This window comes from Vulpes lagopus, chromosome 8, assembly GCF_018345385.1.
Source record: "Vulpes lagopus strain Blue_001 chromosome 8, ASM1834538v1, whole genome shotgun sequence".
NCBI lineage: Eukaryota > Metazoa > Chordata > Mammalia > Carnivora > Canidae > Vulpes > Vulpes lagopus.
In genome coordinates this window covers 96,194,287-96,209,325 of record NC_054831.1, presented here as the reverse complement: position 1 = coordinate 96,209,325, position 15,039 = coordinate 96,194,287, and the positions used below count along the sequence as shown (strand labels likewise).

At 38.7% G+C, this 15,039-nt stretch overlaps 1 protein-coding gene and 1 pseudogene across 6 annotated transcripts in view; both read left to right on the top strand.

Moving 5' to 3' along the window:
* PDE4D (phosphodiesterase 4D) overlaps window positions 1-15,039 on the top strand; it is a 1,379,610-nt gene that overhangs the window by 463,396 nt on the left and 901,175 nt on the right. The window lies entirely within an intron of this gene.
* Window positions 5,015-7,313, top strand: LOC121496805 (annotated as a pseudogene).

The window sequence follows — 15,039 nt, the reverse complement described above, 5'->3', positions numbered from 1 at the left end:
CGTTTGGCTTGTCCTTTCACTTGCAGTGTTTTTTTGATGTTTATCCAAGTTGGTGTATGTATCAATAGTTTGTTCTTTTTTATTGTAGTGCACTGTTCCACTTTATGAGTATACCATGATTTATTTTTCCATGCTGTCTTGTTGATGGACATTTGAGATGTTTCTTGCATGTAGCTATTGTGAATAATATTGCTATGTGCTTTTGTATATAAGTCTTTTTGTGGACATATGCAGTTATTTCTCTTGTATTCCTAGGAGTGGAATTTCTGAGTCATAGGTAAACATTTTTATTTTTGTTAACATGAACAATTTTTTCAAAGTGATATACTATTTTAATCTTCCACTAGCAATGTTTGGGAGTTCCATTTGCTCTGCATCCTCACCAACACTTGATATTCTCTGTCTTTCTCATTTTATCCATTCTGGTGAATGTGTGGTGGTATCTCACTATGGTTTTAACTTATATTTCACTGATGAGTAAGTAGTGATATTATTTACCTTCTAATATATTTATTGAACACATAGGTATTTTATGCTTTGCCCATTTAAAAATTTATTCAGTTTTTCTTTAACTTATATATTCTGCATATATTCTATTTTTAAAATTTTATTTAAATTAAATTAACTAAGATATAACCTGTTGTTGGTTTCAGAGGTAGAGTCAGTGATTCATTGGTCTTATATAATACCCAGTGCTCATTACATCACATGCTTTCCTTTTATTATTATTATTTTTTTAATAATAAATTTATTTTTTATTGGTGTTCAATTCCATGCTTTTCTTAATGTTCATTACCCAGTTACCCCGTCCTCCCACCCGGTCCCTTCCAGTGACCTTCATTTTGTTTCCTATGATTGAATCTCTTATGGTTTGTCTCTCTCTTTCTATATTCTAGACATATACTCTAAGTCATTTGTTAGATATATGCATTGTAAAATAAATATTTTCTCCCAGACCATGGCTTCAGTATTTACTTTCTATTTGCTTATAATGGTGGTAATTAATAGTAAGGACCTCTAAAATGTGTGCATGTGTGTGCATAATTGTGTGTGTGTGTAGGGAAAAGTGTAACAGTGAGAGGTCAAGGAAATGAGAATAAGCTAGATGACAGTGGAATAAGGGGGGAAGGAGAAAGGAGAATAAGCAGATGAAGGGGAAAACAATGAACAGGAAAAGAGGGAAGTGTGTAGGGTGGAGAAAAAAAATGGAAGGGGCAAATGGACACAGCTTGGTAAAGGGAAAGCAGGTAATAAGAATGACACTTAACCTTCAGGACAGTTTTACTTAGAGACAAGGACAGTTATCCCTTGAATATTGAATGATGACAAATGGGGCATCCAGGCACTAAGCGGGAAGACAAAGAAACATTGAGAATGAAATGACAGTATGTTTGTGGTGGCCCACAGCAAAGTAGTAAGTGGTTAAGAGGCAGACAGGTTGAATGTGCATCCTTCTTGCCTTCACCATTTATGAGCGCAGTGACCATGGGAAAGTTAATTAAAATTAGAAACCTAAAAAGTTAGGTTTCTAATTTTTCAAGGACAAACTAGGAATAATGGAAGTATCTACTTCACGGGTTTGTTGTGAGAATAAAATATTTAGCATTCTAAGTATTTATTATGTAATAACACCTACTACTACCCCTACACTTATTTGGGAAAGTATTAGAACACATCATGTTTGTTGTTGTTGAATTTGTAGTTTCCAATAAGAAAACCATAGGTCTATGTCTTGTTCTTGGTATTTGCCCACTGACTTGCCCTGTTTTCCAGTACTGTTCAGTTATGTTTGGGTGAGAGTGGAGGTCCTCTTTACTTCTTCCTTGTTACATCTCTGTACCAAGTCTTGATGACTTCTACAGATTTGTCAGGCCAGAATACTCAAGAGGAATTAGGAGCTTTCCCTGGCTGTACCTCTGTTCCTGGCTTATTGTCTCTGGCTGGTCCATGTACCCCCAGATGCTCTGAGGAGGGTTTAGCCTGCCACGCGTGTGGATACTGGTCCCTGTGCACAGGAAGGAAGTTGAGGCAGCAGAGGGCTGGTAAGGACAGGTAGTGCTAAATCTCTCTAGCTGTGTTTCACTGCTGTATCAGCTATAATAAAATGAGAGCCAAGGAGCAAGTTATCCCCTTGTGACATGTTGACACACCCCTGAATGGATGTATATGCAGGGATATGCGTGAGTGGAGAATATTAGAAACACTTTCTCATTACCAGCGTCTTATTGCTTGTCTGGAGAAGTACACCGTGTGCATGTATATTACTATGTTCCAAAATAAAAATGAAAAGAAGAAAATGACCAGAATTTCAGAATTTAAAGGAAGAAATGCTCGCTCTTGGAAATAAATGCCCCAACATAGGGTGAAGGATTACTTTAGTCAAATAAGGTTCATTTTGCAAGGATCTTCTAGAAATCTTTCCATGAGTTATGTGCCATACACAGACGAGTTGGTCTTGGATGCCAGTTATACATTGATTATCTGAGGAACTACCCATCATCTAGTGTTCTTGAGTACATACAGTACATTAGAGTGAACATAAAAAAGGTAATTTTCTATATTTTGTTACTGAGTCAAAATCCAAACAAAATAAAAGTAAGAAAAATAGAAGCTTGGGGCGCCTGAGGGGCTCAGGGGTTGAGTGTCTGCCTTTGGTTCAGGTCCTGATCCCGAGGCCTGAGATTGAGTCCCACATTGGGCCTCCCTTTCTCTCTCTCTATCTTTCATGAATAAATAAATAAAATCTTAAAAAAAAAAAAAAAGAAAAACAAGCTTAAAGCAGACGTACCTGATCTTTGAAATTTGGTCTTAACTGAAGAAGGCATTAACAGTGGGCATTCTGTATTTGTAATATTTTGGATTGAAGGATTTATGAAGCCAAAGGGTTGTATTTCACAGTCTACCTACAAGACTTGCGCCTTCATATTGGATATGTGCTCAGTTTTTGAGAGATTTATCTGATAGGTTCTTTGAAATTGGTGATTTTCTGGTGCCTCGGTGGCTCAGCTGGTTAAGTCAATACCTTTGCTCAGGTATTGATCCTGGAGTCCTAGAATTGAGCCTTAACCTGGCTCTCTGCTCAGTGTGGGTAATCTCCTCCCCCCCCCTTTGCCTCTCCCCTCACTCATGTTCTTTCTCTTGCTTACTCACTTTCTCTTAAATAAATAAATAAATAAATAAATAAATAAATAAATAAATAAATAAATAAAATCTTAAAAAAAAGAAATTAGTGATTTTCAAGATTAAAATTAGACTCGCAAACTGAACACTGTATCTTTAATATATAGTATCTTGAAAAGTTACATCTTTTTTTTCAGAATCAGTAGCGATTCTTGGATCTAACCTAAAATAAATAGCTAAATGACACTGTTTTTCCTCCCACATCATAGAATCTCCGAATGTTTTATGATATTTGTCATGCCCTGAATTTATAGAAAAATAAAGTAATTATCAAGCTCCAGTTTGTTTTTCAGACCACTGTGGTGCCTTTTCATTTTTCGTAGTACTTTCTGGCATTCTAATTAAGGATACCTCAAATATACTGTTACTACCCCACAGTATTTTACTCTATATCTGTATGTCAGTAAAGTAACACGTTCCAGGGGTGAATTTACTTTTGTAGTCAAAGTTTCTATGTCACCAGGCTCTTGTGTTCTTAAAAACACTAAAGACTGGGATCCCTGGGTGGCTCAGCAGTTTAGCACCTGCCTTCAACCCAGGGCGTGATCCTAGAGTCCCGGGATCGAGTCCCGCATCAGGCTCCCTGCATGGAACCTGCTTCTCCCTCTGCCTGTGTCTCTGCCTCTCTCTCTGTGTCTCCCATGAATAAATAAATAAAATCTTAAAAAAAAAAAAACACTAAAGAGAGTGATGACTTTGCATTTACCACATCAGAGCATGTGGTTCCTGCTTCCAAACCTTTCTTATGCCACCTTTACTTGTAATAGTATAGATTGGTTGGGAATCCCGTGTATCCCCAAAATGAGCCCAGTGAAACATTTATTTTCCTATTAAAAATTGATTGAAGACCATGGTACTATGACCTGCAGAGTGTAGAGCTGAATAAAGCACTTTATTTTTGTCTAGGAATCATAATTTTCAGCTTCTCAGATAGGTTGTTTCCCCTAAACACTCCCTGCTTGACCATCTTTACATAATCCAGAGTTATTCATCACTGAAATGTTTAGGGAGAGTTTAAAATTCTTTAAAAGTCATGTTGTTCTGACTTGCAGTATTGTGTTCATGAATGAGAAAGTAGGTGAAAGCACCCTGAGTGGCTTTCATGTAACACTGATTCAAACTTAATATTGACGTTAAGAAATGCAGAATAAGAAAAATGTGTTAAGCTGAAATTTAGGAAAGGATAAAGATATAAAAAATTCTCTTACCCTGACAAATGAGCACTATAAAAGGACAAAGAGATTTCATGAAAATAAAACTATATATAGAAAAGAAGCTATAGAAAAATTATATGATCTCCCTCTCATATATGAAAATTATATGTTTCTAATGTTGTTTGTTTTCTTTTGGTTTGGCTTGGTTTTGCTGAAAATCCTGGCTAGTTAGTTAGAATTCTTCCTAACAATTTGGGACTTCCATATCAATTATCATACCTATTTATCTCATTTGTTTAGAATCTTCTGTCTACTTGTAAGATAGTAGATAGAGCCAGGCATTTTTACAGCTATTCCAAATTTGTGGAATTCAGTCAAAGTCGCATGCCATTTTGTTAAGCTGTTTGATGTCATTTATATCATCTATCTGGATGATATATTGGCTTTAATGGATTGGCATCACTTAAATTACAGTTGGTAGCTTTGAGTCTGGAAAAGGTAAGACCTTTACCCACATTTCCAGAAAGGTTCTGTCTCAGGGTATTCTGACTCTTACAACAATGTGATTCCTAAGAAAATTGCAACTAATACTAAATGTCATAATAAACACACACATACATACACAAACCCCTTGTTATGTGGAAACTTTACATGGAAATTAAGAACTTTAGTATAGACGTGATCGCCTCATCTGGTCCTTTGCGTTCTCTCTCGCTCTCCCAACATGGCGGCCTCAGCAAAAAAGAAGAATAAGAAGGGGAAAACTATCTCCCTAACAGACTTTCTGGCTGAGGATGGAGGGACTGGGGGAGGAAGCACCTATGTCCCCAAACCAGTCAGTTGGGCTGATGAAACAGACGGCCTGGAAGGAGATGTTTCAACCACTTGGCACAGTAATGACGATGACGTGTGTAGAGCATCTCCAACTGACCATTCCATCCTGCCCACTGCTCCACGGGCTGCTCGGGAACCCAATATCGACCGGAGCCGCCTTCCAAAATCGCCACCCTATACTGCTCTTCTAGGGAACCTGCCCTATGATGTCACAGAAGATTCCATTGAGGAATTCTTTAGAGGATTGAATATCAGTTCAATGCGTTTACCACGTGAACCCAGCAATCCAGAGAGGTGGAAAGGTTTTGGTTACGCTGAGTTTGAGGACCTGGATTCTTTGCTCAGTGCCCTGAGCCTCAACGAAGAGTCTCTAGGTAACAGGAGAATTCGAGGGGACGTTGCTGATCAAGCACAGGATAAAGACAGGGATGATCGTTCTTTTGGCCGAGACAGAAATCGGGATTCTGACAAAACAGACACAGACTGGAGGGCGCGTCTGGCCACAGACAGCTTCGATCTACCCACCTAGGAGAGGTGATGATAGCTTTGGAGACAAGGATCGAGACTGTTACCATTCAGACCGATACCGTGATGGATATCAGGGTGGGTATCATGATGGTCCTCGCCGAGATATGGACTGATATGGAGGCCGGGATCGCTATGATGACCGAGGCAGCCGAGACTATGACAGAGGCTACGATTCCAGGATAGGCAGTGGCAGAAGAGCATTTGGTAGTGGGTACCGAAGGGATGACGACTACAGAGGAGACGGGGACCACTATGAAGACGGATACGACAGGCGAGACGATCGGTCCTGGAGCTCCAGAGATGATTACTCTCGGGATGACTGTAGGCGTGATGATAGAGGTCCCCCCCAAAGACCCAAACTGAATCTAAAGCCTCGGAGTACTCCTAAGGAAGATGATTTCCTCCGCTAGCACCTCCCAGTCCAGTCGAGCGGCCTCTATCTTTGGAGGGGCAAAGCCTGTTGACACAGCTGCTAGAGAGCGAGAAGTAGAAGAGAGGCTGCAGAAGGAGCAGGAGAAGCTGCAGCACCAGCTGGATGAGCCAAAACTAGAGTGACGGCCTCGAGAGAGACACCCAAGCTGGCGAAGTGAAGAGAGGAACGGGAACAGTCCAGGACAGGAAGTGAGTCATCACAGACTGGGACCTCGGCCACAACTGGCAGAAGTAAGACCAGGATGCACGAAGGAGAGAGAGTGAGAAGTCTCTAGAAAATGAAACACCGAATAAGGTGGAAGACTGTCACTCTCCAACTTCTAAGCCACCCAAATCTGAACAGCCTGAAGGTAATGCCAGCTCCTCCACCAAAGGAGAATGCTTAGGTGAAGCGAAGTTCTAACCCTCCTGCCCGATCTCAGAGCTCGGACACAGAGCAACAGTCCCCCACGAGGGGTGGAGGGAATGCAGTCCGATCTCAGCCCCCAGAGGAAGGACCAGCAAGGAGAGGCATCTCCACTCAAGCAGATGAAAACAAAGTAGATGGGGTGAGTGTCCCAAAAGGCCACAGTGGGTACTCCAGCCGTGGTCCAGGAGATGGAGGGAACAAAGACCACTGGAAGGAGCCGGATAGGAAAGAACGCAAAAAGGATCAAGACTCCCCATCTGCACCTGAGCCAAAGAAACCTGAAGAAAATCCAGCTTCCAAGTTCAGTTCTGCAAGGAAGTATGCTGCTCTCTCCATTGATGGTGAAGATGAGAACGAGGGAAAAGATTACACCAAATAGACCTCTGCATCCTGTGCTTTCTCCTAGTTTCTCCACCCTGGAATATTCGAGAGCAAATCAAACCTCTATCCAGACAAAACAATAAAACTCACCATCTCCTGGAGACCTTTCTTAACTTTAAAAAAAAAAAAAAAAAAAAAAAAAACAGTGAAATGAAATTCTTTTGCATGCTGCTGCAGCCTTTAAAGTATTGAACTAACTGGAGAATCGCCAATGTAGCCAGAGAGAAAGAGATGTACAGCTTTTAACAGGAAAGTTGTGCATTTTTCCGGAAAAAAAACAAACAACTTTAGTATATATAAATAATTTAAAATATATAATTTACAATATATAAATAAAATTTAGAATATACATTTTAGAATACATAAACATTATATTTCACAACTGACTTTCTGGAACTTCCCCTCTTTTTGGGGGGTCATTCAGCAGTGTTCTCCATCTTTCCTCCTCTACTAACTGTTCTTTGTCCCAGTTAACATTTGACTTTGGCTATTTTTAATTCTCTAATATGATTTAATTCAAATCAACTATTTTATATTCCCACATATTTTACAGAATTGAGTTAAATTTTGTAGATGTAAGAATAACTACAAGTTGTATTGATGAACATAATCATCTACACACTCATGCATTGATCACGTATTTATATATTCACTTACACATTTATCTAATAAATAGCTGGGGTCTCTTATTTGCTATATACTGATCTATGAACTGGAGATGGAAAGCTCAACAAGACCAATATAGTCTCTTCTGACATAGAGTTTAGAACCAGTAGGGCATACAAACAAGAAAACAGGCAACTGCAATCCTATTTGTTAGATGTAAAGTACGAATATAACCAAGGACATGCAGAATAATATAGGATATCATTGGGGAGCAGGCTTGTGGGGAACTGACACTACCTGGGACCTAAAAGGAGATGGTTCTCAGCATGGAGAATAATAGGGACACAATCTTGGGACAAGAGGAAGCGGTGTTTGTATCCCAGTAACTAAAAATTTGTTTCTTAATGCTTTTTTAAAGATTTTTTAAAAAATTATTTATTCATGAGAGTCACACACAGAGAGACAGAGACACATAGGAAGAGGGAGAAGCAGGCACTCTGTGATGTGGAACTCAATCCCTGGACCCCAGGATCATGACCTGAGCTAAAGGCAGATGCTCAGCCACTGAGCCACCCAGGTACCCCCCATAACTAAAATTTTAGCATCAGTTAGATCATTTAGAGCTGTGGATCATATTGAAGGTACAGTCGATAATCATTACCATTACTTTTTCTTGTAACCAACATGTATTGGAATATTCTCTAGTAATGCTGAGCATCCAAGGTATAAGCACCAACAAAGCAAACAGTTATTTGGACCGATATGGAGTTTGATCCAAAACTGGAAAGTGAGAATACGGAAAAAGAAAAATAGGGAAAACGAATTGAAGGTATTTGTGAGAGAGTGAATGAAGTGATGTATTATGGCAACTACACTAGATATGGAAATAAGAAGATACAGATATAGAAAGAGTTCAAGGTCTCTAGGAGCCTCTGTGATGGCAAACAGGCAAGATTAGAATAACTGAACAGGTTGAAAGAATAGGAAGTTATATTTGTTGGACAATATGTTTTATGTTATGATTTAAGTGTTGAGGGTCATATAAGATGTTTTCACGATGCAGAGGGATGCTAGGGAAGAGGGTGTTGTAGTGGGAAAGAAATAGTAGAGGAATTGAGAGATTTAACCATGGGGTGACTCTTCCACGTGGACACTGAGGTCAAGCGTCAAGACTCAAGATGTCCAGGTGCTAAAATGGTGGACGCTTTTCAAAAAATGGGACATAGTGACCAGGGAGACTAGCAAAAGTCATTGATGAAGCAGAGTTGATTGGCATGGATGCCAAAAGAGGGCTTCACAAGGGAGCGAAGGAGTAACAATTAGTAAGTTAATGTGAATAACCGGAAGAGCACAAAACCATCTCAGGGAGGGGCACAGGGCACCAAGAACAAGAGCAGCCTCCCCTTCCCCGGTTGCCCTGCAGGGAAGGGACATCCTCAGTGAAGACCAAGTTTGAAGGAAGGCAGCATGCAGGGTACCTGTGATGAATGGAAGTCTGCTTACCATGGAAAGAGATTTCTAGAAAAATTGGAGATGTTAGGAAGAACAAGAGTGGGGGTTTGGACAGGGGAGAGAAATCATAGAGCAATGTGAGGATAGTGAACTGGAAGAACACAGAGGAGAGGAAGAGTTTCTATCTCAGGTATTTCTCTGAGGTGTGATTATTATAGATGAATTCCAGAACATTTTCAGGAATCTGTCCAGCTGTCCTTTGACAAAGATTCAGGGAAGGGCAAGTGTAGCATAGTTACTAAGTCTTTTAGGAAGGCCATGGGGGTTGTTCTACTCCAAATAAGTAGGTTCACAATGGCGTTCTGTTTCTCAGGACTTTCATCTTTTGGAAATAGCAGCAGCTTGTGGTGTTGGGGGAATTTTGTATCGTTCATGGTATTCAGCTGTGCCCTAGATTTATTATAGGCTGTGGAATATGGTGAAGGATCTGATTTTTTTTTAATGTGCATTATCTTTTCAGTCAGTATTATTCTATTTTAAACAGTTGGGTTTTTTATATTTAACTCTAATTGTTTTGCCAGTTATAAGAACAACTTAGGTATTTTGGATTAGCATTTGGGTTTTTCTCTTGAGAATTTCCTTTATCAGAAATGATCATTGTCTCAATACTGCCCTCTTAACTATTCTTAAATACTACTGCTGGGATTCAAGTGTTATTCCAGTTCATCATGCTGCTAATTGTAGCAGTGGAATCTAGAGTGAAATTGAATTTGATGTGGACAAATAGTATTTGTAGAAACCTTTCTTCAGTAAATTGGGTTACTAATGTAAAGTGAAACACCAGAAAGGCACATGTGTTTTTCTCTTAACTTGGATATTACATATTATTTCCAGATTTTATCTTCTAGAAAACTGTGTTGATGATAATATTAACTTAAATCTGCTTGACAAAGCTGTATGGTTAAGACCTGGGACTAAAAATCCTGGTGGTATGCCTCTACAAACACAATTTCATTTTGTTCTGTTCTGTGACCTAGTGAAGGTCATTTTCCCTGTTTTTATCCTCACCATCTGAAATAGTATTTGTGACTAGAATTTAGCAATTGTGGAGTATATCATATTTATAAAATGCGTTAGCAAAGGGTATTTTACTATGTAGAGATCCAAGCAGAGAGTGCTCCATTTGTCTTAAGAAGAAATAGAAAAGTTAATTGATTTTCAGAGGATAACTGTAACAAAGACTGGAACCCACATTGTCTCATCTTGGTTTATAACTTCTGGTGTATTTTATTCAGTATCTACTGAAAAATCTGAAGTGAGGGCTAATGATTTTAGGTTTATTTAGTGTTTTTATAAAACTGCTTTGTAAGTGAAAGTCATTCTTTGCAGTTGGCAAAAACAGTGAATGGATGGTAATGAAAATTCACATTCATGGCCCATTATCTTGTCATTAAGATGATCATTATGAGAACTATATGTACCATGGAAGTGCTTGGGGCCTTTTGAAAAGAAAAGCAAAATACACAAGTACATTTGTGTTAAAGTTATAGCACTGCAAAATAGATGCCTGCATGTAGCTAAGGATGGGAAAGTAACATGAAAGTAATTAAATTTTTTCAAGTAACAGGATTGTAGTTATTTTTTCTCTCATATTGATTTCTCTTAAAAATATACTTTTATCTATTCAGTAAAATTACCTTAAAATTGCATTCATGATTATTTGCAGTTTCATTCATCCAAATGTTTATTGATCCTTTGGTATATGATAGATACTATTTTTAGGGGCTGACAGTATATTTTTGAATAGATAAAAATAAAATTCTTGGTATTTTGTTTCTCAACTGTAATTCACTAGGTATTTCTGGCAAATATGTGGAGGAGGAATACTGGGGTCTTTCAGGGTTCTCTTGATCATTTTATGTAAACTTGTCTCTGTTTGCAGGTAAGTCCCCAAAAAGATCACCGGAAAAATCTATTGGTTAAGCAAAACTAAGATTAGTCTCATTGGAATAAAGAATACTTCCTTTAAACTTAGAAATATTTCAGAAAGAAGAAGTAAAGAAAGGATGTTCATAGAGTCTTACAGCCTAGTCTTGGTAGGTGGAGAAATGGTTGGGATTGCACCTGATTTAAAGACCTAATAGCTTGGGGCACTTGAGTGGCTCATTTTATTAAGCATCCAACTTTGGTTTTGGCTCAGGTCATGATTTCAGAGTCATGGGATCAAGCCCAAATTGGCCTCCGTGTTCAGCGGGGAGTCTGCTTGAAAATTCTCTCCCTCTCTCCCTCTACTCATCCTTTTCTGCACCACCTCACCCTGCTCATGCTGTCTCTTTCTCTCAAATAAAGTAAAATCTTAAAAATAATAAAGATCTGATAGCTTTGGCTTAATGGATTCTTGCAGAAAAGTGGGGGTCTTAAAGCAGGTTCTGATGCATAAACTATCAATTTTGTTAAATAAGGTATTTTCTTTGTTTTATAGTCTTTCTAGCAATAAGCATTCCCTGGAACAAGTACCTAAGTTGTTTTATCTGGTCCCAGTATTTTTTTTTAAAGATTTTATTCATTTATTCATGAGAGACACACAGAGAGAGAGAGAGAGAGAGAGAGAGAGAGAGAGAGAGAGGGAGAAGCAGGCTCCATATAAGGAGCCTGATGTGGGACTCGATCTTGGGACTCCAGGATCATGCCCTGGGCTGAAGGCAGGCACCAAACTGCTGAGCCACCTAGGGATCCCCTGGTCCCAGCATTTGTTTAGCACTAAAGTAGGCACTTAAGCTTTGACCCCAAACTTAAGCACTGGGACAGGAAAATATTTTGGTTTTAGTTCTTTCCACCTTCTTTCTTAGTTAACCTACATACTGTGATCTAAATGTTTGTACTCTACACCTCAAGTTCATATTTTGAAATCGTAACCCCCACAGGGATAGTATTAGGATATGGGGTCTTTGTGGGAGATGATAAGATCATGAAGGTAGAGCCCTCATGAATGGATTTAGTGCTCTTATAAAAGAGCCCCCAGAGAGATCCGTCACCCCTTCGACTAAGCAAGAAAGCCATCTGTGGAGCAGGAGGTGGGCTCTCAGAAGACAACAGATATGCTAATGTTTTGATCTTGGATTTCCCAAACTACAGGACTGTGAAAATAAATTTCTATTCTTCATAAGTCACTCAGTTTATGGTATTTTGTTATAACAGCCTGAATGGACTAAGATGCTAGGTTTATACTCATTCAGACAGACATTACAATGAGAGATCCTCTGTATTCTCTGTTTTTGTATTTGCTTTTGTTTTTTAAACTTATATTACTGTCACCCCATTGCTTGAGAATGTTAACCTGGGGATAGACAAGGGGATGAGAACTTAAGGAAGATTCTGGAATAAAAAACTGGTTTGGTCAGTATCCAGTACCCTTCTCTTTGGATGGAGTCTCAGAGTAAGTAGGAGACAGGGCCTAGTCTTCCACAGAGAAGCTACAGAGGGCAGATATTCCCACTGCACACCTCTTTGGCAGTTAGATCTCAGTGTGGTTAATCTGTTACTTCTACCCTGACTTTGATTCTTAAGGGAATGGCTTAGACCCATCAAGACATGTGGCACTACTGAGTGGAAAAGTTAGAGGTATGATGGCTGTGGCTGCCGACAGTGTGACCAGCAGTGTGTCGAGCTGGTGAGTAGCAGGATCCTAGGGAGACTAATGGTGTGATTACATTCTGGCAGTTCGTTACCCACCCAGATCCTGCTCATGTCTGGTCCTTCAAGCTCCCTGTCCATTCTGACTTCTATATGCATCTGATGAATTTCTTTTCCTGCTAAAATTAATCAGTATTGATTTCTATTGTTTGCAACCCAGAACCCTGACACATACGCAAGCCTTAATGAATTTATTATAAGGCTTTACCACTCCAGAAACTAACAGATGGGAAGTTCTTTGAGTTTTTCAGGACTTTCATTGTAAAATCAGTAGTAAAAGTTAGTAGGGAGGAACCAAAAGGGAAAATTTGAGTTTTCATTTCAGTGCATTGGTTTTACATAAAAGGTTAAGAAAAAGGAGAGTAGTGGAAAGAAGAATCTCTCAAGATGTTCCTGGCGGAGTTTGTGAAACTCTCAGTAAGGAGACAAGGACAGGGTTTCATTGTAATTATTCCCTTTTGGCTGTTCAAGCTGGTAGGCTTAAAATGGACTCCTAATGAGAGTGGTTTGCACTGCATTAATTAAGTGCATGAAATTACAAACTGCATGTCTTTTCTCTCTGGAGAATATTCTTCCTCTATAACTACTAGTTTATTTTAATTTCTCTCTCTCTTTAAAAAAAAAAAGTTTTCTCTGAAGGAAAATTAACTCTGTTGTTAGTTTAATGAGAAAGCCTGCCCTTTGGATATGGGAGCATACTTCTCTCTCACGCTTCCTTATATAGCTTATCAGGATTGTTCCTCATATAGAATTTTGAGGAAAAAGATGAGAAACTGTCAGTTAAACCTTCCTTACAGGTAGGTGTCCTTGTCCTTTAGGAGTCATTTATCTTTGTTGTAGTTTGTCCGTGTGTGTGTCTTTGCATGTGCATGCACATGAATGTGGCCTATTCAGAAGACTTATTTCAGAGAGACATGATTTCCCAATCCTTACCATCAGTCTGCAGAGAGGACATAGGCATGTAACCTCAGCATTCTCAGAAACCCTAGCATGCATGCCTTTCCTTCTTGCTACCTTCTTTCTACCTTAATAGAGCATCTTAATTATATCCACAGATTTTTAACCTCAGTTATAATTCCATGCTCCAGAATTTGTTTCCTTCATAGAAAAATATCTGTTCTTCAGGGAGTCTGTTCTAGTCAAATAGAAAGGATGAAATAAGGCCAAATCTTCATGAGATGGAAATAATTACAATTAACTTAATCACTTGTTCCAGTGTTAATGGTGGAATTATGGGGAAAAATGGATGGACATTTGAATTTCCCCAATTCTTCAGAATATTAATTCCATATTCAATGCTGTCTCTTCTAGCAGAAAAAAAAATCTGGTTAGGTTAAGAGAAAATGCAAATGGAATAGTTTAAAAAGGTTCTTGCATTGGCAATTTTCCTTCCAGAAGAAATGAACCTTCTCTGATACCTGCCTGAAGTTACTGAAGTTACTCCCCATCTTTCTTTCTTTCTTTCTTTCTTTCTTTCTTTCTTTCTTTCTTTCTTTCTTTCTTTCTTTCTTCTTTCTTTCTTTATAAATTTTATTTATTTATTTTAGAGAGAGAGGGATGCAGAGGCAGCAGTAGAGAAAGAACATCTCCAGCAGACTCTGCACTGAGCTCAGAGTCTGATGCAGGGCTTGATCCCAGGACCCCAAGAGCATAACCTGAGCCACAACCAAGAGTTGGATGCTTAATCAACTGAGCTGCCAGGCGCCCCTAATTCCTATCTTTCTGAAGAAAGCGCCACTGACTTCTGCAGTGATCAGATACAGTGACACAAGCAGAACATTATTATGCTAAGTAACCATTACCTGGTTTGAAGGAACCTGGAGATGATAAGGTATCTAAGGTCCAGCAGGTCCTGAGAAAACTCCAGATTGATTCTTCATGTAGATCCTCCACACATATAGCCTAATTTACCAATTAGGAAATTATATCTTCAGTGCTTAGATGGTCTCTGGCTTATTGGTCTGAAAGAGTTAATGCACCTTTAACAAATACAAAGGGTCTCTCCTAGAAATATCTTAAACATGTTAAAAATTGACCTTAGCAATGGTCACCTAAAGTCAGTTCAACTTCACCATTATAAAATAGCACTATAAAAACTTGGTTCAAAATAACATGTATTGCCATATAATACCAAGATCTATTATTAAACAGCCAGAGTATTGCTTTCACAATTTGAAAATTATTATTTTTAGAAAAAATGGCTTTGTGTAATACCTTATTAGAGTCTATTAATTGATGAGAAAAAAATGAGATGACATTTGCAAAAAATAAAATTGGCATTAGTTGAAACGTCTGTACCATTTCTTTTATTTAAAGGACATTTTTATCCTAGAAAATGACTGACTGCTTCCATTAGCCTCACATCACAAC